Below are 24,613 nucleotides of genomic sequence, written 5' to 3'. Positions count from 1 at the left end.
ATAAGGAAAAAATGTAGATTACTGTAGCACTATCCTCCTAATTAGCTTAAATTTTGGTTTAATTTCTTCTAATCTTTTTTATGCATATTACTGTTTTTTAATGGGTATGGATAGGCCTCTTGCTTTTAAAGTTTATTTTGTTTTTAGTGAGCTCTGTCTCCAACATGGGGCTTGAACACACATCCCCTGAGATCAAGAGTTACATGCTCTTCCCACTGAGTTAGACAGGCGCCCTGTCCTCTTGCTTTTATGTTCAACTTTCCCATGTCACTCGAAGTTCTTTAACGATTTCCTGGTATAAAAACTGTTTCCACATATTGACTTTTATATATAACATGCAAGTGCACATAAGTAACGGCGATGCCGGACATGAATCTTGTTTGCATGCCTCATCTCCTTAGGATAGATTCCTAGAGCGTGATTACTGGGTACGCACATTTTTGGGGTCTTGGTACATATGGCCAGATTGTCCTCCAGAAGGGGTTCACCCATTCCTTTCCTTTGCCCCCCAGTAGGGTTAGATGAATTTGTCCATTTCAGTATGCCCTCGCCCTTGCCCTGCCCAGAGAAGATGATAGAGATAGAAGTCCCAGGGTGGAATACCACTAAGTCAGACAGCTAACATTTTTTCAGGGCTTACTTGTGAGCCAAGCACTCGCTAAGCATGTTTCGTGGATTTGTATCCAGTGCTTCTTATGTCCACTCTACAACATTAGGTGATATTACAGATAAATAGACACACGGAAATTAAGGGACTTGCCCAAGGTCCAAGGTCACACAGTTTAACAGTGAAAATAATTTTGGTACAGGTAACAGAGTACTTGACTAAAAGAGGCTTTAGTTTTAGGGTTTTGTTTTGTTTTGTTTTTTTTAGTTTTAGACTTTTAGAAAGTAAACCTTTTATCTTCAAGTATAACATATATAAAGGGACACCTGTCTGGCTCATTCAGTGGAATGTGTGACTCTTGATCTCGGGGTTGGGAGTTCAAGCCCCACGTTGAGTGTAGAGATTACTTAAAAATAAAATCTTACAAGAAACATACAGAAAAGTGAACATATCTTCAGTGGTGTTTCTTGATGAATGACAAAACGTTTCTTTAAAAAAAAAAAAAACTATCGTGTGTGTGTATGTGTGTGAGAGAGAGAGGGTAGGGGGAGACAGAGTGTGAGCATACATGTGGGCAGATAGGAGTGAGGCTGGGGGTCTCAAGGGACCTGCTGAAGGAGGGGGCTGCAGATCCCCCAGTCAGAGAATGTGGTCTCGGCCTCTCAGAGCTGTGACTGCTCCAGTGAATGGGACATTAATTCTGCTGCTGGCAGCCCTGAACAGGCGATGCTTGTTCAGATGCTTTGGGGGGAGGAGTGTTGCTCTAATCTAATTATGAATCTCGGGGATGCATACTATGATCCTCTCCAACCTGCTGTGCTGGATGCAAGGATGCTACTGGGATGCTTCCCAGGTCTTGCAGCTGTCCTGAAGAGGAAGGGGTAAGGGACTATAAATATCCTTCAGGGGAGGTGCATCTCCACCCAGAAGGAATGTGAACAGCAGAAATTTGGATCCAAAATCTGACCAGCCCCCCAGTCACTTGTGTCTAAACCTGGAAGGTTACAACAGCGCCTTGGAAAGCTAGAACTGGAGTGATCGCATGTCCTCGTGTGCCTTGGACAGTCCCGGTTTACACCTGTCTTCCTGGTGCCGTTGCTGTAACAACACCCCCTTTTCACTCCCCAACATGTCATTTATTATACAAAATGGGTGTGTAATAAATTGTATGGTTACCTACTTAGAGACGGCGTTTGATATCTATCCCTTTTGTGCAGTGTGACCTTAGACAGGTTCCTCTACCTCTCTGAGCTTCATTTTCCACATCTGCCACACAGGGTTGTAGTCAAGATTAAGTGAGGCAGTAGGTACTAGGCCCTTATTCCTGTCCTGGCTCAGAACAAGGACTTGGATTTTAAGGCCTTTACAATTCTGTCTTTGGGGCACCTGGGTGGCTCAGTTGGTTGAGTATCTAACTTTGGCTCAGGTCATGATCTTATGGTTCATGAGTTCAAGCCCCGCATTGGGCTCACTGTTGTCAGGGCAGAGCCTGCTTCAGATCCTCTGTCCTCCACTCTCTCTACCCCTCCCCCGCTCATGTGCTCGCACTTGCGTGCTCTCTCTCTCTCTCTCTCTCTCTCTCTCTCAAAAATGAATAAACATTAAAAAAGTAAAATTTTATTTTTGCTGTTATCATTGTAGTTGGAATTTTCTTCAAATCATGATGATAAACTGAATACCTGAGATAGCAGAGGCTGGGAAGCTGTGCATTTTTCCCATCTACCTCCTAAAGAATTTGCTTTTCTTCTTCCCAGGATAGAAAGAATAATTGTTAGGACTTTCCTTCAGGGTTATATACCAAATGCAGAATCTAACAACTTCTGAAGTGTGAACTAACCACAGTGAAGCAGGCTTGGACTTAAATGCCTCAGTCTTCACTTTAGGAGAATGCTTAAGAAATCCTGAGAAAATCGGGGCGCCTGGGTGGCTCAGTCAGTTGAGTGTCCGACTTCAGCTCAGGTCATGATCTCATGGTTTGTGGGTTTGAGCCCTGTGTCGGGCTCTGTGCTGACAGCTAAGAGCCCGGAGCCTGCTTCTGATTCTGTGTCTCCCTCTCTGCCCTTCCTCTGCTCGTGGCTTGTGTTCTCGCTCTCTCAACTGTCTCAAAAATGAATAAACATTGAAAAAATTAAAAAAAAAAAAAAAAAAGAAATCCTGAGAAAATATTCAGTATTTATGGTGTGACATGCAATCTTGTTTATGCCTGCTGTCTTTGTATATATTTTGTAATTTTTTATTTATTTTGAGAGAGAGAAAGAAAGCACAAGTGGGGGAGGGGCAGAGAGAGAGGGAGACAGAGAATCCCAAGTAGGCTCTGTGCCTTCAGTGCAGAGCCCAACGCAGGGCTCAGTCCCACAGTGACCTCATGACCTGAGCTGAAATCCAGAGTCAGATGCTTAACCAGCTGAGCCACCCAGGCACCCCTTGGTATAATTATTAATAGCATTCCCCTTCACTCTCAAGTGTGGCTCAGTTTAGAGAGTAAATTGTATGGTTATGCTAAATATTTAGGATCTGTGTGAGCCTGTCTATCTTGAGGTTAACAAGGCAATATCCAAAAACAGGAGAATGGGTGAGTAAAGAGTGACATATTCCTACAACAGATTATATTGCTATATTATAATAGCAGTGAAAATGAATGAAGTATAATTATGTGTATAAACACGTAAAACTAAAAAAATGAATATTCAATGAAAAAGCAAGTTGCAGAAGAATACCTTCTATGTAATTTCACTTACGTGAAGCTTAATAAAGCAAAATTACATGATTTATTGCTTACAAATACATATATATGTGATGAAGCTATAAAGAAAGCAGAATGATTAACTCAGAATTCAGATTGATGTTTACCTATGCAGGGAGGGGGTCGTGGGGGAGGGAGGAAGGGCCCAGGAATTCTAGAAAGACACAAAGGGCTTCAAATATACTGATATCACTCATTTTTGTAAATTATGGGGTGGGTATGTGGGTGTTTCATTATTCTATTTTTATGTAAAATGCACGTAAAATGTATGTACATTCTCTTGATTCCTTGGGATACTTTATACACACGCACAAATACACAAGAAATCATATACACAGAATAAAAATAAAACAAGATGCGTGATATCAAATTTTACACTTTATCTGTGGGTTGTTTTGGGGGATGATTGTTCACAGTCGAGTGAGTTTAGGGAGAAGGTAGGCAGACTTTTAAGCTCAGAGCTGAGAGGATAGTGAGGCAAATTGATAGTGCCTTGAAATCTTTAAAACCCTGGAGGTTACGGGGCAAGCATTCGTTTGTTTCTCCTGCCAGTATCACTCCACCGCTCCTGTACTGCTGTTCTTCCAGTGAGCGTTTTGTTAATCCTCTAACGTGTATTGTATCTTTTAATTCTCAAAGAAGTGCTGTGACCTACGTTCTGCTGTTATTTCCGTTGTATGGTTAAGGGCAGCGGAGCTCCGAGGGGTTAAGAAAGCTGCCCAGGCAGTAGTGTGTGCCCTGGGAACCTTTCATTGTCTGCCCCCCCTGCTGCCTCCCGGCGCCTGCAGTAAAACGCTAAGTAATGCCCAGTGCCGCCTGGGACCGAGGTGGAGGCACACGCTGGACGCCTGCAGTCTTACAAAAGGCTTTGCTCCTCACTCTTGAGGATGACGTCTTTGTTAGGCTTCGCTTGCCCCATGTCTCTGTTACCTGCAGTCCCTGTGGCTCCGTTAACAGGATGGCTGCTCCCCTGGTGACCTTTGGGTTAAAGGGTTCCAACCCCTGACCCAGGTGATTAGGATGTGACTGTTCTCTGCAGAGCAGAAACATCCATACCTCAGGTGCTTTTGACGCAACCGATTTGGACTTAGTTCTTCTGTTGAATTCACAGACTTAGTGTGGTTATCTTAAAAAAAAAAAATGAAAGAAAAAAAGAGGGGGGCTTCCTAAGCAGAGATGATTGGGTCCCAGCGGGAGGGACCACTGGAGTCAGAGAGGCCGTTCGGTGGAATAACAAACAGCCTGATCCCTGGTTTTGAATCCCTGCTCCGCCACTTACCACCTGTGACCTTTGGCAGGTCACGGTCACCTCACCTCACTGAGATCTGGTCTGCTCAGCTATAGGTTAGAGATGATAGCACTGTGTCAGGCTGTATCTTGTTTGCCCCAAAGCCACTACCAAAATCAGGCAAAAGTCACTTACACTCAGGAAAATTGGCCATGCCCCTGGGCTTAGAGACAAGTTTGTGAGTGCCTTCTGGTCTGAGATGTAGGGGAAGTCTGCAGGGGGGCTCCTGGGAGATTTTCTTCCTGGGCAAGAGGGGGGTTGGGGAGGAGAACCTCCTCCTGTGCTCCTTCTTGCTTCCTGCTCTGAATGTAGCCGTGCTTGGATGTGATATGTGGAAACCACTGCAGCCACTTCATGACTGTGATGGGGGGGACCCGGAGAGTCACAGAGACAGCAACCCCTTGGCCTAAGCATGCTCCCAAGCATCCCTGGAATTCTTTATATCCAGATTTCTTGTTACACAAGGAAAATAGAGCCCCATTTCTGTAAGCTACAGTTAGCCATGTTTTCTGTTACTTGCAATCAAAAAATTATATTTTTAAAGTGTTTTTTGAATTTATTTACTTTGAGAGAGAGAGAGAGAGAGAGAGAGAGAGCGCACGCGTGCGTGAGCATGGGAGCAGGAAGGAGAGAGAATCTCAAGCAGGCTTTGCACTGTCAATGCAGAGCTGATGCAGGGCTGAATCTCATGAACCAAGAGTTTTGACCTGAGCCGAGATCAAGAATCAGACACTTAACTGACTGAACCACCCAGGTGTCCCCCCAAAAATGATTTTAAAAGTATTCCTTATTGGTGTGTGTGTGTTTGTGTGTGTGTGTGTGTGTGTGTGTGAGAGAGAGAGAGAGAGAGAGAGAGAGAGAGAGAGAGAGTGAGTGAGTTAGAATATATTTTTGACATGTCTGGAACAGAGTAGATACATAATTGTAGCTGCTGTCGTCATTTTCTGACCATCACATCACCATCACCGCCCAGTGTACCTCCACAGGCTGGGCAGACTGTAGGGGTAGCATAAGAGAAAAAAATGTTGGACGATTTTGTCTCTTCCCTTACTCTGTGCACCCAGCCTCTTTTTTTTTTTTTTTTTAAGTTTTTCTTTCTCTCTCTTTTTTAAGATTTTATTTTTTGGGGCGCCTGGGTGGCTCAGTCGGTTAAGCGTCCGACTTCAGCTCAGGTCACGATCTCGCGTCCGTGAGTTCGAGCCCCGCGTCGGGCTCTGGGCTGATGGGTCAGAGCCTGGAGCCTCCTTCCGATTCTGTGTCTCCCTCTCTCTCTGCCCCTCCCCTGTTCATGCTCTGTCTCTCTCTGTCTCAAAAATAAATAAACGTTAAAAAAAAAATTTTATTTTTAGGCAATCTCTACACCTAGTGTGGGGCTTGAATTTACAACCCTGAGATCAAGAGTCACACGCTCTACCGACTGAGCCAACCAGGTGCCTCTTAAGTTTTTAGTTAAATTCGTTAACATACAGAGTACTGTTAGTTACAGGTGTACAATATAATGATTCAGCAGTTCCATAAATCGCCTGGTGCTCATCACAGCAAGTGCGCTCCTTAATCCCCATCACCTCTTCACCCATCACCCCTCCCCTCTGGTAATCATCAGTTCTCTGTAGTTAAGAGTCTGTTTCTTGGTTTATCTCTTCTTTTTTCTTTGCTCATTTAAAAAAAATTTTTTTTTCAGAGAGAGAGAGAAAGCGTGCGCACATGCGAGTGGGGGAAGGGCAGAGAGTTAGAGAATTTGCAGCAGGCTCAGAGCTGTCAGCTCAGAGCCCAACGTGGGGCTGGAACTCATGAACTATGAGATTGTGACCCGAGTTGAAGTTGGATGTTTAGCCAGCTGAGCCACCCAGTGCCCCTTATTTGTTTCTTAAATTCCACATATGAGTGAAATGGTAAGGTATTTGTCTTTCTCTGACTGACTTATTTCACTTAGCATAACACTCTAGCTCCATCCATGGTGTTGCAAATGGCAAGATTTCATTCTTTTTATGGCTGAGTAATACTCCATTGTATGTATGTATATATGTACACACACACATTTACATACACCACCTCTTCTTTATCCATTCATCAGTCAATGGATATCTGGACGGTTTCCATAATTTGGCTACTGGAAATAAAGCTACTATAAATATCGTGGTGCATATATCCCTTTGAATTAGTGTTTTTGTATTCTTTGGATAAATACCTAGCAGTGTGGATTGCTGGATCATAGGGTAGTTCTATTTTTAACTTTTTGAAGAACCCCCATACTGTTTTCCAGAATGGCTGCACCAGTTTAAATTCCCACCAGTAATGCAAGAGGGTCCCCCTTCTCCACATCCTAACACCTGTTGTTTTTTGTGTTACTGATTTTAGCCATTATGATTGGTGTGAGGTAATATGTCATTGTGGTTTTGATTTACATTTCCCTGATAATAAGGGATGTTGGGCATCTTTTTTTTTTTCTTTTTTGAGCATCTTTTTATGTGTATGTTGGCAATCTGTATTTTTCTTTTGGAAAAATATATATTCATGTCTTCTGCCCATTTTTAATTGGATTATTCATTTTTTGGGTGTTGAGTTTTATAAGTTCTTTATATATACTTTGGATACTAACCCTTTATTAGATCTGTCACCTGCAGATATCTTCTCCCATTTAGTAGGTTGCCTTTTAGTTTTGTTGATTGTTTTCTTTGCTGTGCGGAAGCTTTTTATTTTGATGTAGTCCCAACAGTTTATTTTTTATTTTGTTTCTCTTGCCTCAGGAGACATATCCATAAATATGTTGCTACAGCCGATGTCAAAGAAGTTATTGCCTGTCTTCTCTTCTAGGATTTTTATGGTTTCAGGTCTCACATTTAGGACTTTAATCCATTTTGAATTATTGTTGTGTATGGTGTGAGAAAGTGGTCCAGTTTCATTCTTCTGTGTGTTGCTGTCCAGTTTTTCCCACATCATTTGTTGAAGAGATTGTCTTTTCCCTAGTAGGTAGTCTTTCTTGCTTTGTCAAAGATTAATTGACCATTAGTTGTGGGTTCATTTATGGATCTTCTGTTTCATTGATCTTTGTGTCTGTTTTTATGCCAGTAGTATACTGGTTTGAATATTATAGCTTTGTAATATAACTTGAAGTTCAGAATTGTGATGCCTCCAGCTTTGCTTTCTTTTTCAGGATTGCTTTGGCTATTAAAAGTCTTTTTGTAATATATATACAAACTTCAGGGTTGTTTTTGTAGCTCTGTGAAAATGCTGTTGGTATTTTTATATGGATTGCATTAAACTTGTACATTGCTTTGAGTAGTATTGACATCTTAACAATATTTGTTTTTCCAGTCCATGAACATGGGATGTTTTTCCATTTCTTTGTGTCCTTTTCAGTTTCTTTCATCAGTGTTTTATAGTTTTCAGAGTACAGGTCTTGCGCCTCTGTGGTTAAGTTTATTCCTAGATATCTTATTATTTTTGGTGCAATTGTAAAGGGGATTGAATCCTTAAATTTTCTTTCTGCTGCTTCGTTATTGGTGTACAGAAATGCAACAGATTTCTGTATGTTGATTTTGTATCCTGCCACTTTACTGAATTTATCAGTTCTGGCAGTTTTTTGGTGGAGTCTTTCAGGTTTTCTCTATATATTGTCATGTTTTCTGCAAATAGTGAAAGTTTTACTTCTTCTTTCCTGATTGGGACTCCTTGTATTTCTTTTTGTTGTCTGATTGCTGTGGCTAGGGCTTCCAGTACTGTGGTGAATAAAAGTGGTGAGAGTGGACATCCCTGTCTTGTTCCTGACTATAGAGAGAAGGCTGTCAGTTTTTCCCCATTTCGGATGATATTAGCTGTTCACGTCTTGCCTCTCATAAGAAGTTGTATGAAGCATGGTAGGGTGCCTGATTTTGGGGAATGAATAGGAATGAAAAGAGGAGTAGAAAAAAATTGCTTTGGGACACCTGGGGGGCTTAGTTAGTTGAGTGTCTGACTCTTGATCTCAGGGTCTGAGTTTAAGCATCACACTGGGCTCTGTGCTGGGCATGATGCCTACTTAAACAAGAGAGAAGAAAATGGCATTAGAAAGAAATCAGGTGAGCAGAATAGGCTTATGGTTTGAATTTATTGCTCTCACATTTTTATGTACCTGAAATAGGATTCAGTCATATTGGGTCCTTGATCAAAATAAAAATTTTTAAATAAATGCAGATGTGTTTGTTTTTTTTATAGGCTTATTAGCATTCATGACTTAAAAAGTGTTAATGGTTATACCCTTAAAATCTTGAATGGCAATTCCTTTGTAAACAGGTGCCTAGGGAATAGTGCTTTTTTTTTTTTTTTTTTTTTTTTTTTTAACACAACAAACATTTCTGGTAGAGGATTATTATAATGAAGCAAAGTGTCTATTTTCAGCTTCCAATTACCTTTCAATCCAGTTGCCATCATTAAACTGCACTTGCGTTTAGTGTGCTAGAAGTTGGAGAAATGAGTGCATTACCATCAAAGCATGAAGGCCAGCGCTTTGCATGAGCGTTGCTGGAGCAATTTCTCAGATTCTGCACCTGGTACCCTCATCCTCCAGTGCCTTCATTTGGGGATGCTGCTTGCACGAAGTGCTAGTCACTAGTTGGAATAATTTTCAAACCCTGGTGTGGTGTCTAGTTACCCACAGTTGCATTTTCTTTGTGGCACATTTTTGCTTTAAGCAGCGTCCTTGTGATGATTCCAGATTTGTCACGATAATAAAAGAGAGAATGCTCTTACGTACTTGGTGCTACCTACAAAGTGGACATTTTGAACATCCCCTTGTGGGGAGGGGCACAAGCCCCAGCTGGTCGTCTTCAGTTGTCACAGAATGGAGAAGCTGAGACCTCGATCCTCTGGAGAGAAACGAAGAGGGAGTCTTTGATCTGCAGAGTTTGCTGTGTGCAGCCGAAGGGTGGAGGGGACACGAGAAGACGGGGAGAAACGGGTGAGGTGGGCAAATGGAGCTGCAGCGTTGGCTCTGTGGGCCAAACCTGGAATAAGGTGGAGCCCACCAGGGACGCTGTTGCAGATACTTACCAGCTGGTACAAAACAGGTACCACCCCGTAACTGCTACGGGCCGCGGCACTGGAACAGTGCCCCAAGAGTTGCTGGTGTGCAGGCATGAATTCATGGGGGAGGTCTGGGTGCCGGAGAAGACGCCGGTTGCGTGAGAACACTGAAGAGGCTGGAGGTACAAGAATCCTTAAAAACTTAAGCCGGTGCAACCGTACCGTAGTGAGCAAGCAGAAAATCAACTCGGCCGATGTGTTTGTGTTCCCCACAATGGCATTGTGTAGGAAAAGGGCAGGTAGAGTGTAGACCTTGCCTGGTGCCAGGCACACAGCAGGTGCTTGACAGATATTCCTGAGAGAATTTATAAATGCACGTGCCATGAAACAGTGTATCAGAAATCCTCCCTTTGGGCTACAAGAGTTAATTTCCATGAGAACCTTGCGTTTTGCTGGGTTTGGGATTATTTGTATATTATGTGATTTTCAAAACGTGAAATGGTGGTATGGATAGGAAAGGAAAAACAAGATGTCCTTGTAGAGAGAAAAGAATAATTTTTCCTTTAAATAAAACCAGAGAGAGCTGTTGAATCTCCTGGTATTTTTACCTTTGTTGTCTATCTTGTAAAATTCATGCAGGATAAAAATCAACAGTCTTTTACAAAGGCAGCTAGTTCAGTGTTTTAAGGGGGCATATATTAGGTGGCTTGAAATATCTGTGATGGAGAATTGCAATAGAATGTACTTTTTCTGCTGAGAAAATGATAGCGATCGCTTTGTAACCGCAGGCACGGTATCGGGATGAAACATGGTGTTTATGTGTTAAGGCAGAATGTCTCTTTGCGGTGATGATGAAGGCAGCAGCCGGCTTGGCCAAGTCAAGCAGTATCTGTTCTATAACGAATAAAACTTCTATGGCCTTTGAATACCAGACTAACCCCAGTGGAAAAAAAAGTGCATGTCATAGGAGCTTGGGAATAGTGGATAGTTCTGACGAGCTCTCTTAGGAGGAGCTAAAGTATATGCAATTTTTGATGGAACGTAAAAGATTCCAGAGAATTTCTTTGACTTACGCTACTCCTTTAAAAAAAAATTGAAGTGATTTTCAACAGATGTATAATAATGACATTAATGAAGTGGGTCTAGAAAATGAAAAATCAGAACCAAGGGAAAGAGAATGCAAACTGTTATGTGTCCATGGTGCTTAAGGGAAACTTTATTGAGGCCCCAGGGCCTTGGGGCTCAGGCAGGAGGCTTCCCCGTGGGCAAAGGAAGAGCCAGTGGAGGGACCTTACTTGACCTTCTTCTTGGGGTGCAGGTTGTCGGTGTGGCCGCTGCTCTTCTTGCGGCAGTTGATCGCGCAAGGGTGCAGGTGAGCATGAGGCTTGCAGCCGATCCTCTTGTCACAGGTGTGTTTCTGGGCCAGCTGGTGGAGGGAAAGCTCCATGATGCCGCCCCATGGGCGAAGCACCAGTGCAGGGTGGACTCTTTCTGGATATTGTAGTCTGACAGAGTGTGGCCAGCCTCCAGCTGTTTGTCCGCGAAAATCGGATGCTGCTGGACAGGTGGGGTGCCCTCTTTGTCTTGGATTTTGACTTTGACGTTCTCAGTGGTGTCACTGGGCTTGACCTCAAGGGTGGTGGCTTTGCCCATCAGGGTCTTCACAAAGATCTGTGTCTCTGCATCTGCACAAGGCCACCGCCACTGCCAAACCGCTCAGCTGCCTCATTGAAGAGAAAGAGCGAAGGTAGGCTCTTTGATTGTTATGGAGAACTTCCTGGCAGCCATGGCCAAAGGGAGTCATGATAAGGTACGTAACTCACACTCTTGGAGAGAAGAGAGCATGTGAGTTTTTCAGAGGAAGCAACCCTTTTCTAAAAGATTGCAGTTTGGGGATGCCTGGACGGCTCAGTCGGTTAAACGTCTCACTTCGGCTTGGGTCATGATCTCACTGTCTCTGTTGGATGGCCTCTGTGAGATGGCTGACAGCTCGGAGCCTGGAGCCTGCTTCGGATTCTGTGTCTCCCTCTCTCTGCGCCTCCCCAGCTCACACTGTCTCTCTTTCTCTCTCTTTCTCTCAAAAAATAAGTAGACATTAAAAAAAATAGGGACGTCTGGGTGGCTCAGTCAGTTAGGCGTCTGACTTCGGCTCAGGTCATGATCTCACTGCTCATTGAGTTCAAGCCCCACCTCGGGTTCTGTGTTGACAGCTCGAGCCTGGGGCCTGTTTCAGATTCTGTCTCCGTCACTTTGCCCCGCCCCTGCTTGCGCTCTGTCTCTCTCAAATGTAAAATAAAACAAGAAAAAAAAAAGTTTTTTAGTTAATAAAAAAAGATTGCAGTTTTAATTATTATTATTTTGAAACTGAGGATTTATTTTGATCATTTGGTTTACTTACTTATCTCCCCTGTTGTTTTTTTTTAACTGTTATAGTTACTTCTTTGCTTTGTAGTTTCCATATTGTCAGTAATCTACTCATTAGTTCCATCAAGGATACAGAGACAGGAAAGGAGGTGAATTCAGAATAGTCAGCTTTGTAGTTAGTTACTATTGTGGTTAAAGTCATACATGATGTCATTTTAACTAAGTTTGCACTGTTGATAACATTTTTTTTTGTTGTTGTTCTTTGAGAACACAGAACAGAGGATTATTTATATTTTTTAAATCCCTGTAACTTTATATAAACCCATCTATCTTTTCACTGGGCTGGGGATTAGAACCCTTAATCAGTCTGTCAGTGTTAAAAAGTTAAATTCATGTCCACACCTTTATACATTTTTTTTTATTTTTTTTTATTTTTTTTAAAAAAATTTTTTTTTCAATGTTTTTTTATTTATTTTTGGGACAGAGAGAGACAGAGCATGAAAGGGGGAGGGGCAGAGAGAGAGGGAGACACAGAATCGGAAACAGGCTCCAGGCTCTGAGCCATCAGCCCAGAGCCCGACGCGGGGCTCGAACTCACGGACCGCGAGATCGTGACCTGGCTGAAGTCGGAGGCTTAACCGACTGCGCCACCCAGGCACCCCCACACCTTTATACATTTAATGTACATCTATAATAATCTAAAGTAGTATAATCAAAAAAATTTCTGTTTGCTTCAGAAGAAAATTTTTGAACATTTTTTTAAGTGTATTTATTTTGAGAGAGAGAGTGTGTGTGTACCAGTGGGGGCAGGGGTAGAGAGAGGGGAAGAAAGAATCCCAAGTAGGCTCTGCACTGTCAGCACAGAGCCCAGTATGGAGCTTGAACTCAAGAACCACGAGATGATGACCTGAGCCAAAATCAGGAGTTGGACTTTTAACCGACTGAGGCACCCCATACATGTTTTTTTAATTTTTAATGGCTATATAATATATGCCAGTGTTTTGTATGGTAATTCAGTCCTATAGTATATTTAAGTATCTGTTTTCTCGGTGAATATTTTTCAGCAAACATATGTGCATATAGTACATTTCACTGTTGAAGAAAATACAAGTGATGGGTTTACTCGATCAAAGAATATGCCTACCTTGACCATTGTATTATTCTCTGAAAGCATCAGTTAACTTTTTCACATTCTCACCCACAAAGAGGAGAAAAAGAGCTGTTGATAAACTAGTTATCTCCAAGCAACTTATGAACAGCTCTTTCCATCTCCTTTGTGGCTCACCTCTGTGTATCCAGTTCTCCCGATAGGCTTGGCATTCCTGGCAGCAAATTCTCATAATTAGCATTTAGTGATGTCAATGATGCCCTCCTTTTAAAATATCCATTTATTGTATTTTGAGTTTCTGGTATATGGAATGTTGTGGCAGCAACTGCCAGTTGTGCTCAACATTCATTCTCTCTTTTTCAGAACCCACCAGTTTTAGCTGGTACGTAGCCGTCCAGAATAAAGACTATGTTTCCCAGCCTTCCTGGTCACCAGAGGAGGCTAGGTGGCTAGTTCTGGCTGATAGAATGTGAGTGCAAGGGTTGTTGGGGAACCTCTCGGATCCTTTTGAAAAACTGGTGTGTGCCCTTTGCCTTCTCTTTCTTGTTTACCTCTTCCTCCATCCTTCTGCCTGGAACACAGTTATGGTCACCCGAGCTCTAGCCATCACATTGGATCATGAGAACAAGGGCCTCCTCGAAGGACGTGGGCACCGTGTCCTGGAGGACTTTTGGTTCTGTGAGGACTTTATGGACCAGAGCTGGCTTCCTTGGTGCTGCACTGCCTACCTCTGGACTTTGACATACAAAAGAAATGCATTTTAATTTTGTTTAAATCATCATTTTGGGTCTTGGTTCCTCACAAATGAATCTAACCCTAGCTGTAACACGTGTATTTATATATAAGAGGTTACATCAGTTTACGTTCCCAGACATCATCATTTTATTGGACGTGAATATTGGACGATAAGGCTGAAAGTTGAGATCAAATTCAAGGCAAAGTGCAAAGATCAAATGTTTTTCTCAATTCTTGTACCCCTTTCTATTAAAATCATCTTGATGAGAATAGCTGTGTTTATTAGGCTTTTCTTATGTGCTTACCTCATCGAATCCCCTATGAGGAAGTACAATTTGCTATTTCCATTTTACAGATAAAAAAGATGAGGCTGGAAACGATTAGTTAACTTGCAGGGTCACTTATGTAACCAGTGGTGGAGCTGCAACGTATCCTGAATCTTCCTGACTCTACGGCCCAGCGTCTCACCTGTGCCGTCTCCTTCCATGTGCTGTTCTCTCTTCAGGGAACACCAGCCCTCCCGCTACCTTCTTGGCCTAGCTGCTTCTATGCACCCTGAGTTTCCTCTTCTCCGGCAAGCATTCCTTGATTTCTCTGTGCCATTCCATGATCCTGTCGCCACCACAGCACTGTATATATCTTCTCTCACAGCATTTATCACATCTTCCTGAACGTGATATTTATCTCCCATGGTTAGACACTGAGGTCCTGTGGAAAGACTGAGTCTCATTCTTTATCATAGCCCTAGAACTTAGCATGGCGCTTGGCACATAAGAGATGCTGAATAAATATTTGTTGAGTTGTTGAATGAACTCCTGTTGCTGTCCAAAAGATGTTTTTGTTACTTTTTAAAAGTTGTTTTTTGGCACAGATTATTCTGACTAGTCTGCTAGAATTTTTCTTGTTCTGGCATAGTCTTGCACCTACTAAATGTGTCTGTAATTTTCAAAGACTTGATTTAATAGATAATTTAGCCTTTGGTCATATGTGACATTTCCTCTTACTTCTCAGTGGGATGGCTCTGCTGTTAATGATTCCACAGTATGAATCCACTTGTGTACTAATAGACCGCAGTGACCTTTTCCATGCAGTCAGGAGAAAAATGAGATAGTTGCGAACACACATATGCATAAATTCATTCAGAAAAATGACTGCCTGGATCCCAAATTACATAATTACCCTCTTTTCGTATTTAATGGATAGGATAAATAAGCGGTTTCGGCTTTTCGTATTGTCAAAAGATGTGCTGTCGTGTCAGAGGAGGGAAGAAACTAGAGCTTCCTGGGTAGTCAGACTGATGCATCGTTGTTCAGTCCAGCCTTTACCGAATTGTCATTCAGAGAGGTTGAATTAATTGACTCCCATTCATGGGATTGAAAATTATTTCTTAACTGTTAATTCCTATAGGGCACAGGGTCCTCATTTTCTGTATCTTTGAATCCCCAACATTCAGTGCAGTCCTTGACATTGTATAGAGCCTCCTCAATCAAATATGGGCATCAACAGGAGGAATCATCTGCTGTCTCATTTAACTTGGAAGGCTGCTCATTCTTAGATTGTTTGAGCCTTTCACTTTTGTGCTATTGGCCTATTTACCTATTGGCATAGAAATTGCCAGGAAAGAGCAAGGTGATGAAACCAGAAGCCAAGGATGGGGAACTAACTGCTGCCCTCAGGTTTGTTTGTTTGTTTGTTTGTTTAGCTAATTTAACTATTTTTAAAGTGTACTGTTGAGGGGCGTTAAGTACAGTGACATTGTTGTTCAGGGACCCCACCATCCATCTGCAGAACTCTTCATCTTCCCAAACTGATGACACTCTGTCCCCGTTAAACAGTAACTCCTGCATCCCCTCCCTGCGGCCCCTGTCTGCTTTCACACCATTCTGCTTTCTGTCTCTATGAATGTACGCACTTGACTATTTTAGGTGGAATCGTGCAGTATTTGTCCTTTTTTGACTGGCTTATTTCACATTAGCATAGTATCTTAAAGTTTCATTCATGTTGTAGCATATGTCAGAATGTCCTTGCTATTTAAGGTTGAGTTATGTCTATTTATGCATTCATCAGTCAAAGGGCACTTTGTGCTTTTTTAGCTTTGTGAAAACACTGCTATGAATATGGGTGTAGAAATAGGCCCGCCTCTTAATTTCACCGCCCCCTCTGCAAAGGGTATGCATCCAAGAGCAACTTAAAAATCCTTTAGCATCATCAGAATTAAAAATTTGTGCTTCAAAGGACACCATCAAGAAAATGAAAAGACAACTCATAGGGTGGGAGGAAGTATTTGTGAATCACATATCTCAATGACTTATTTCTAAAATACGTAAAGAACCCTTATAACTCAACAATAACAAGGAGCACCCCCCAAATAATCCAGTTAAAAATGGGCAAAGGACTTAAGTAGACATTTTGCTGAAGATATACAGATGGTGGCCAACGAGTACAAAGAAATGCTCAACACCGTTACTCATCATGGCATACAGATCCAAACACGTCAACTAGGATGACAATAATAAACAAAGACAACAAGTGTTGGCAAGGATGTGGAGAAAGTGGAGTTCTGGTGGGAATGGGAAATGGGACAGCCACTTTGGAGTACAGTTTGACACTTCCTCAAAATGCTGAACATAAAGCTATATAACACGGCAGTTCCACTCCTAGGTAGTATATATCCAAGAGAAGTGAAAGATGTCCATATAAAAACTTGTCTGAAAATATTCATAGCAACTCTAATCATAATATCTAAAAACTGGAAATAGCCCAAATGTCCTTCAACTGGTATACAGATAAAATGAGGTATATTTTTATAACGGAATATTATTTGGCAGTCAAAAGAGATACTGATACATTCTATAACCTGAATGAACGTCAGAAACATTATGCTATGTGAAAGAAGCCAGTCAGAGAAGACCACATAGTGTGTGATTCTATTTATATGAAATGTCCAGACTAGGCAACTCTATAGAAACAGAAAATAGATAAATAATTTCCTAGGGCGGGGGAAGTGGGCAGGTGTCAGGGGAGAATGGAGAGTGATTACTAATATGTGTGTTAAGATTTAATTTGGGAATGATGAAAATATTCTAAAATTAGATCATGGTGAGGATTGTAATATATTAATACATTAAAAATTATTGAGTTGTGTACTTTAAATCGTGAACTTTATGGTATATGAGTAATATCTCAATAAAGGTGACAGGGCACCTGAGTGGCTCAGTTGGTTAAGCGTCTGACTTTGGCTCAGGTCATGATCTTGCAGTCTGTGAGTTTGAGCCCCACGTTGGACCCTGTGCTGACAATTCAGAGCCTGGAGCCTGCTTCAGATTCTGTGTGCCTCTCTCTCTCTGCCCCTCCCAGGCTCATGCTGTCTCCCTCTCTCAAAAAATAAAGAATGAAATCATTCCATTTGCAGCAATGTGGATGGAACTGGAAGGTATTATGCTGAGTGAAATCAGTCAGAGAAGGACAGGTATCATATGTTTTCACTCATATGTGGATCTTGAGAAACTGAACAAGACCATGGGGGAGGGGAAGAGGAAAAAATAGTTACAAAAAGAGAGGGAAGGAGGCAAACCGCAAGAGACGCTTAAATATGGAGAACAAACAGGGTGGATGGTGGGGGAAAAGGGGGAAAATAGGTGATGGGCATGGAGGAGGCACTTGTTGGGATGAGCACTGGGTGTTGTATGTAAGCCAATTTGACAATAAATTATATTAAAAAAATAAACATTTTTAAAAATTTTTTAAAAAGGTGTTAAAAACTTTAAGCGGTGGGATCCTAGCATTCCACAGGATGATGTGCGATCATTAAAGCAGTCGTTTTTCTCACCCTCCATAAAATAGAATAAGGGTAGATTAGAGACTTGCCATTGAAAATAGGAAAGAAGGGGCTCCTGGGTGTGTCGTTTGAGCGTTCGTTCGACTTCGGCTCATGATCTCATGGTTTGCGTTCGTTGGAGCCTGCACTGGGCTCACTGCTGTCAGTGCAGTATCACTTCCAATCCTGTCCTCTCTGCCCACACCTCAAAAAAAATACATAATACCTAAAAAAAAAAAAAAAAAAAGGAGCTATGAAGAAAAAAGAAAATTAAACTGTTTTGTTTCCCATGGTTGCAAGAAATAAAACAGATTTTTGACAATATTTATCCATTTCCTGAAAATGTAGCATTTTTTTCCTTTTACAAATAGAGACGATTAATGAAATTGAGCTTTGCATCACAGAACTTTAACAAACTTTAAAGATATTTTTTTTCCGTCTTTCCCTTGGCATGTAAGCCTTTCTGCCTCTGACTTTGTAGGTGAGGCGGTGGGCACCCGTATGACTGCATGTCTGCACTTCCTGCCTGCAGTTACCTCCTTTTCGCACATGATTCTCTTCTTCAGTTGGTGTTTGGCCCCTAATACTCAACTGACTTTTTATAAACCAACAGTCCCTCTTCTCTCTAATAAGTTGTTCTTAGTCTACCAGCAGGTGTGGTTAAGGCTAATTGAGAGAGATTTGCTTGTTATGCCTTGGAAAATACCTGTTAATTTAAATTTGGGATTGTATGTAGATTTTATTTATCTGCACTATTCCTGGCTTTGGTTAACATGTGGCCAAACTCTGCCGGCCTCTCCTTTAACTCTTAGTTCCCATTGCCCTCCCATCCTGCCCCGCACACAGCGCCCCCCCACCCCCCGCCGGGATTTGTATCTAGGTACCTGGCTCATTGATTGAGGAATTGTGGGAAGACCAGTGCCTGCTTTAAATCTGTCACAGTGCCTTGCACTGTGTAGGTGCTTAGTAATCGTTTGCTGTGTGAATAATTCTATGTAGAACTTAAAGATGTGAGCCATAGAAAAGCAGTTTCCGTGCGGTAACTTTGTTTTATTTTTTAATGTCTGCTAAAAGAATGTACACAACCCGCTGAGAAAAATGCATGCCGCTTACTGTTTGATTGCTCATGACATAGGTTTATAAGCATGCCAACATGGTTAAAGCACAAGAATTAAACCACAAGCATGAAAATAACGTTTGACTTTTCTTCCTGACAATCTGTGCATGAAATTTGTCAGTGCAGAGTCTCCCAAAGGCACCTCTGGAATGCGAGCTCTGAATGACTTTTTGGTTTTTGTTGGCGGGGTAGATCAAAGACATCAGTTCTGTTAGTGCTTTAACCAAGAGAAAGATAAACCTAATCCAGAGCCGCGCACGCACTTTTAAAACAAATACCTTGTTTCCTGACGTCTTGTTTCCTACTGTAGCATGATTTGCGCTGGCCACGAAGAATGTAAGTGATTTTTCTCAAGTTGCTACTTTTTTTGGCTATTGCTCTTAGAAGTAGACGGTGGAATATTTACCATCAGAGAGCAGAAGACAAAGGTTTAATTTCTGTTTCAGCAAGATGAGTTTGAGAGATTAAACAATGGAGGAGTTAAGTGGATGTGCCGGCTGTTGTTGCCATCATAGCACTGGTGGCCATTGTGAGGGGGGTAAGAAACTGAAGGCCTGACAGTACGGGTATCTACCCTTCCCGTCTGTGTCCTCTATTCTGGCCACGTCCCACCTTCTCAAGGAGGAAGGGTCTTGCTCCAGAAGTCCAGACAGCCGAGTTTGAGACCAGGCCCTGCCTTTGACTTGGAAGAGTCTTAGCCTAAGGAATCCTGTCCCCTACTTTGGATGTTTGTGGGAGCAGTTTTAGTTGTTACAGTTATGAGTATGACCTTATTTATGGGTTTTATTCACTTCAGGTTAATAAAGGTGGTATTGTAAATACTGATTACGAAAAGGTGGTGGTAGATCTTTAGTTTTAGTGTTGAGAACCACTTGGGTTAGATGACTGGGCTCTCTGAGCCTTAATTTGCCTTTTTCTGAAATGGAGATAACAACTGCTCTGGCCATCTCTCGGAATTATATTTGAGGATCAGATGTGGAGATAATGTGAATTGCTGTGTTTTCTCAACTGCAAAATAGAGGGAATGCCAGCTTAACACAGCCCTGGTCAGGATTAAGTAAGGGTCGCACACGTGAAGCACTTGGCAAATGGTTTAGCGGAATGCAATGATAATGTGTCCACCATCAACTAATTATTTAATCCTGACTTCCTACCATAAACTCTGTTGCCCAGCCGGCTGCCTTAGGATTGACTGCATACATTGGGTGACGTTCCTTCTTCCTATTTCAGACCTTGCTGCTTGCTCCCTCTCTCTCTCTGAGCCCTTCCTGGAATTTTTCTCCCCGTCCTCTCTGCCTGTTCCAAACTGTTCTTTCTCAAAAATGTCTCTCCTCTAACCTCACACAGGGCTCAGTGGGAAGTGTCCTGTTCAGTTGTTCGCCTCTTGGAACACTTGGTTTTCTTTCCATGCACAGGTGTTTTATTGCTCCCTGGGATCTAACTAAGTTCCTTGGCCTTAGAACTCAGGGCTGCTTGACTGGTAGGTAATGGAAAGTCGTTTGTTGATTTTCCACACCCAAGGGACATACTTTAGAATGAAATAAGCCCACAAACCTAAGCCTTTTCTTCCTTGGAGATAATATAACCACCCAAACAATAACACTCAAATAGTTATAGACTTTAAGAACAGGAAAGAACCTTAGGGAGTTACTCTTTACTGCTTATCATAGGTGCTTTATATACTTTCTATCCTTTGTTTCTCATAAAGATATCTCATAAAAGATAAATGTAGTTACTCATATTTTACAGGCAAAAAAATCCAAGACTCAGAGATGTTAAATAACTTGCCCAAGGTCACTCATTGGGAACTAGTAGAAGGGCAGGTGAAACCTAGCTTTTTGTCTTCAATACACATGTTCTACTATTTTACTCTCCTTGAGGGAAATGAAGTTTTGGTCATCACTAGAAAACAGCATGTGAGAGGGCACCTGGGTGGCTCAGTTGGTTAAGTGTCCGACTCTTGATTTCAGCTCAGGTCATGATCTCATGGTTTGCGGGATGGACCCCCGGATTGAGCTCTGCACTGAGAGTGTGGAACCTGCTTGGGATTCTCTGTCTCCTTCTCTGTCTCTCTCTCTCTGTCTCTCTCTCTCTCTCTCTCTCTCTGCCCCTTCCCTGCTTGCTCTCTCTTAAAAATAAATAAATAAATAAACTTAAAAAAAAGAAAGTAGGGGCACCAGTCAGTTAAGCATCTGACTTCAGCTCAGGTCATGTGGTTCATGGGTTTGAGCCCTGTGTTGGGCTCTGTGCCGACAGCTCAGAGCCTGGAGCCTGCTTTGGTTTCTGTGTCTCCCTCTTTCTCTGCACCTCCCCTGCTTGTCTTCTGTCTCTCTCAAAACTAAATAAACATTAAAAAAATTTAAAAAAAAAAGAGTGTGGGGTGAGAAATCTAAGAGAGTCTGGGTTAAAAAGAAAAAAAAAGCATGAAACAGCCATCCTTTCCAGTGTAGAAACAACTGAGGTGTAGACACTGGGTATTATTAGATGACCCCAATCTAAGCCAGACTGGTGTTTTGCTAGGATGCCAGTGAGGGGGAGAGGAGCTTCATCCTGCAGTGTCGTGAGAAGCACCAGGAAGACATACAGAATGCAGCAAGCCAGTTTGAATAACACAGTGGCAGGTGCACAGCATCTGAGACTGTGGGCTTGGACCCCTGATTTACAGCCTTGTCAGTTGTAGGACCTTGGACAGCTTCCTTATTTATCTTCTCCATGCCTCAGTTTCTGCATTTGTAAAATGCAGGGATTATATTAGAACCTACCCTTCAGGGTAGCTGTGAAAATTTTGGAAAGATTTAATACTCATAAATACTGAGAACACTGCCTGGCACATAGTAAAGGCTCAGTAAGTGTTGGGAGTTGTTGCTATTACTGTTAATGAGGCTGTAGAGGATATTGCCACAGAACTTCAAATTTTCATGGCTGCTTGGTAAGGGCCAAGGCTGGTGGCCCAGAATCAGTCTCAGAAGCCTTATGGGTGTGTGACCACGTGTAGCTGGCAGTGTGTCCAGTGAAGGCCGGAGACAGTCTTAAGATGCTGAGCAGTTTTATTATTAAAAGTAAATACCAACACACTCTATTTTTCTTTCAAGAATCCAGAATAAATTGATTTTCTAAGCAAGGTTTGTAATTAAGTACTAAGTCCCTCATACTGTTCTCTGGAAGTCCTATTTAAGTTCCAGAGAGGTGTGAATAGTTTATGAAAGTTTTAGATTTGCTGATTGACCCTTCATAAAGTTGGGCTTACCTGCTTTTAGGAGAGCGCTTCACTTATTAACTGAGTGAGGCTGCATGGGCCTCAGGTTACCTGGTTGGCTCGCAAGGCGCTTAGGAACACCAAGGAGTGTTTCCCCAATGAGATGTGGAAAACATTAAAGGGCTAGATCTGGAAGGGAAATTTTAGCCAATGTTTCTGACATGGGTGTTCTGGTCAGCCTGAGGTGTCAGCTCATCTCCTTCCCTACTGGAAAGTGGGAGCAAGAGACCAACGTGATCATTTAACCTGTTCACATTTGGTCATGCAGGGTGGGAAATGGCAGTTACTCTTTCATCAGCTTCTTTTCATGTACTTTATAATACCTGTACAATTGTTTTCTTCTTTGTAAGGGCCTCAGAACTATGCTGCTGGACACAAGCACACAACCCTGCTGGCCTTGAGCTGGTATTGTTCTGTGGCTTGTGTTGTGAAGCTTAGTTGATGATAGTCCTGTAGGGATGATTTCCCACCCTTTGCTCCAGGGAGGCTCCTCACCAACCTTTACACCTGTCCCAGGGTCCCTTTCCCTAGAATTCCAGAAGCCCCGTTGTGGTGCCCCTATACCTAATTTTGGGAATTTGGAAAGCTGCCATCGTACGGGACTATTGCTGTACACAGAAGCCCCACGGGGTCTCATAAAGATGGGAATGGAAGCGCTATGGGAAATCTGTGCTACAGCACCTTCCCGAGACTTACTGTATCTGGAAACGCGGCTGGTGTTCAGGTGACAGCAGCTCCTTGTGTTTTCCCATGGCAGCTCAGAGTGGTAGGGACCCTCCCTTATCCTGGCGAGCAAAGAGATTGGAGTTCAGAGAGGTTGAGGAGGGAGAGGAGGTGTAGTGGTTCACCTTCTATTCTCTGAACAATGATCCAGAGGATTCTCATAAACTGTACATTGAGTTGCAGAAAATGAACAAATGTTCTCTGTTTTTATTCCTCAAGGTCAGCTTTTCATGGCCTTGTCCCTGCCATGCATTAATAATAGCTGATACTCATTAAGCTCTTAGATTTCTCATTAAACCTCACAGCGCTATGAGGAAATTAATAGTACTCCCATCTTTACAAAGAGGAAACCAAATTTGAGAAAGATGAACTTTCCCACGGTGTCACAGCTAGTAAGAGACACACTGGAATTTGAACCCAGGTCCAACTGCCACATCATTGATTTAGCCGTGATGCTGACTGTCCCCTGGCTTTCCATCCTCAATTCTTCCCTAATTCCACAGTGCAAATGCTGCCTGTAAAACATTAAGACCATTTTATGCTTTGTATTTTGCACTGGTGAAATCCTGTGAATGGCTTTCTATGCTAGGAGGTTCATGTCCATCCAATTCCTTTATGCTCTGAAAAGGAGGAGCCTCCCTCTTTTGAACAGAGCACAGAATGTTCAGAAGTATGAGGCCTGAAGGAGAGTCTGGTGGGAGCAGCTTACTGAGGGACCCTGTTCTTCCTCCTCTCCCCTCTTGGTCACCTTCCCTTTGATCCTTGCTGCCACCCCCCTCCTCTGGCCCATTGGAGATCCCAATTTCTACTTTTCTCTCTAGCCCAGACCCCTTTCTTAAGGCACATCTAAACAGGAAATTGGCAGTTTCAAAAGAACTTGTGCTCAGGAGGGAAAACCAAAAGAAATTAATAACAGAAGTGTGTTTTCACTTCATATTTTTGTTTCTAAAACTATGGATTTTACTGAGCCCCCAACCCCTTTCAGCACTTAATGGATGTGAGCAGACTCCTAGCCCTTTGCTGGCCTGTAGGTGCCATTTTCTTTTCCCAGCATCTGAGATCTGATTTATTTGCCACCCACTTTTTGAAATGCAAACCTTTTCCTCTGGATTGGGTCCTCACAATTGATTCTAGTTTCCAGCCTGAAGTATAGTGATAGTTTAAAAATATATTGACAGGGCACCAGGGTGGCTCAGTTGGTTAAGTGTCTGACTCTTGATTTCGGCTCAGGTCAGGATCTCATGATTCATGAGATTGAGCCCTGTGTTGGGCTTTGTGCTGATGGTGCGGCTTGCTTGGGATTCTCTCTCTCCCTCTCTCTCTGCCCCTCCCCTGCTTGCTCTCTCTTTCTCTCAAATAAACTTAGTAAAATATATTCACAAAATCTCCGTAGTTTAAAAGGTTGAGATAAACTTTCTTCCTCTTGAGTATAGGCTGTGTTTGATGACTCACTTCTAATTAATAGAAAGTAGAGGAAGTGATGGCATTAGATTTTGGAGACTAGGTCATAAAGGCATTGCAGCCTCTATTTTGCTCTTTTTTTATTAAAAAAAAATTTTTTTTTAACGTTTATTTATTTTTGAGACAGAGAGAGACAGAGCATGAATGGGGGAGGGTCAGAGAGAGGGAGACACAGAATCTGAAACAGGCTCCAGGCTCTGAGCTGTCAGCACAGAGCCCGACGCGGGGCTTGAACTCACGGACCGCGAAATCATGACCTGAGCTGAAGTCAGCGGCTTAACCGACTGAGCCACCCAGGCGCCCCTGTTTTGCTCTTTTTTTAGATTACTAGTTCTGGGGGAAGCCAATTACCATTTTATGAGGATACTCAACCCTACCGAGAGGCTCACCTGG

The 24,613-nt window shown here is 42.4% G+C and overlaps 1 protein-coding gene and 1 pseudogene across 1 annotated transcript in view; one reads left to right on the top strand and one right to left on the bottom strand.

The window, feature by feature from the left end:
• The window catches only part of TMCC3 (transmembrane and coiled-coil domain family 3), a 288,129-nt gene that overhangs the window by 60,213 nt on the left and 203,303 nt on the right, over positions 1 to 24,613 (top strand). The window lies entirely within an intron of this gene.
• On the bottom strand, positions 10,841 to 13,396 carry LOC122224939 (annotated as a pseudogene).

Source organism: Panthera leo, chromosome B4 (genome assembly GCF_018350215.1).
Source record: "Panthera leo isolate Ple1 chromosome B4, P.leo_Ple1_pat1.1, whole genome shotgun sequence".
Taxonomy (NCBI): Eukaryota; Metazoa; Chordata; class Mammalia; order Carnivora; family Felidae; genus Panthera; species Panthera leo.
This window is presented reverse-complemented; position numbering and strand designations above follow the sequence as displayed.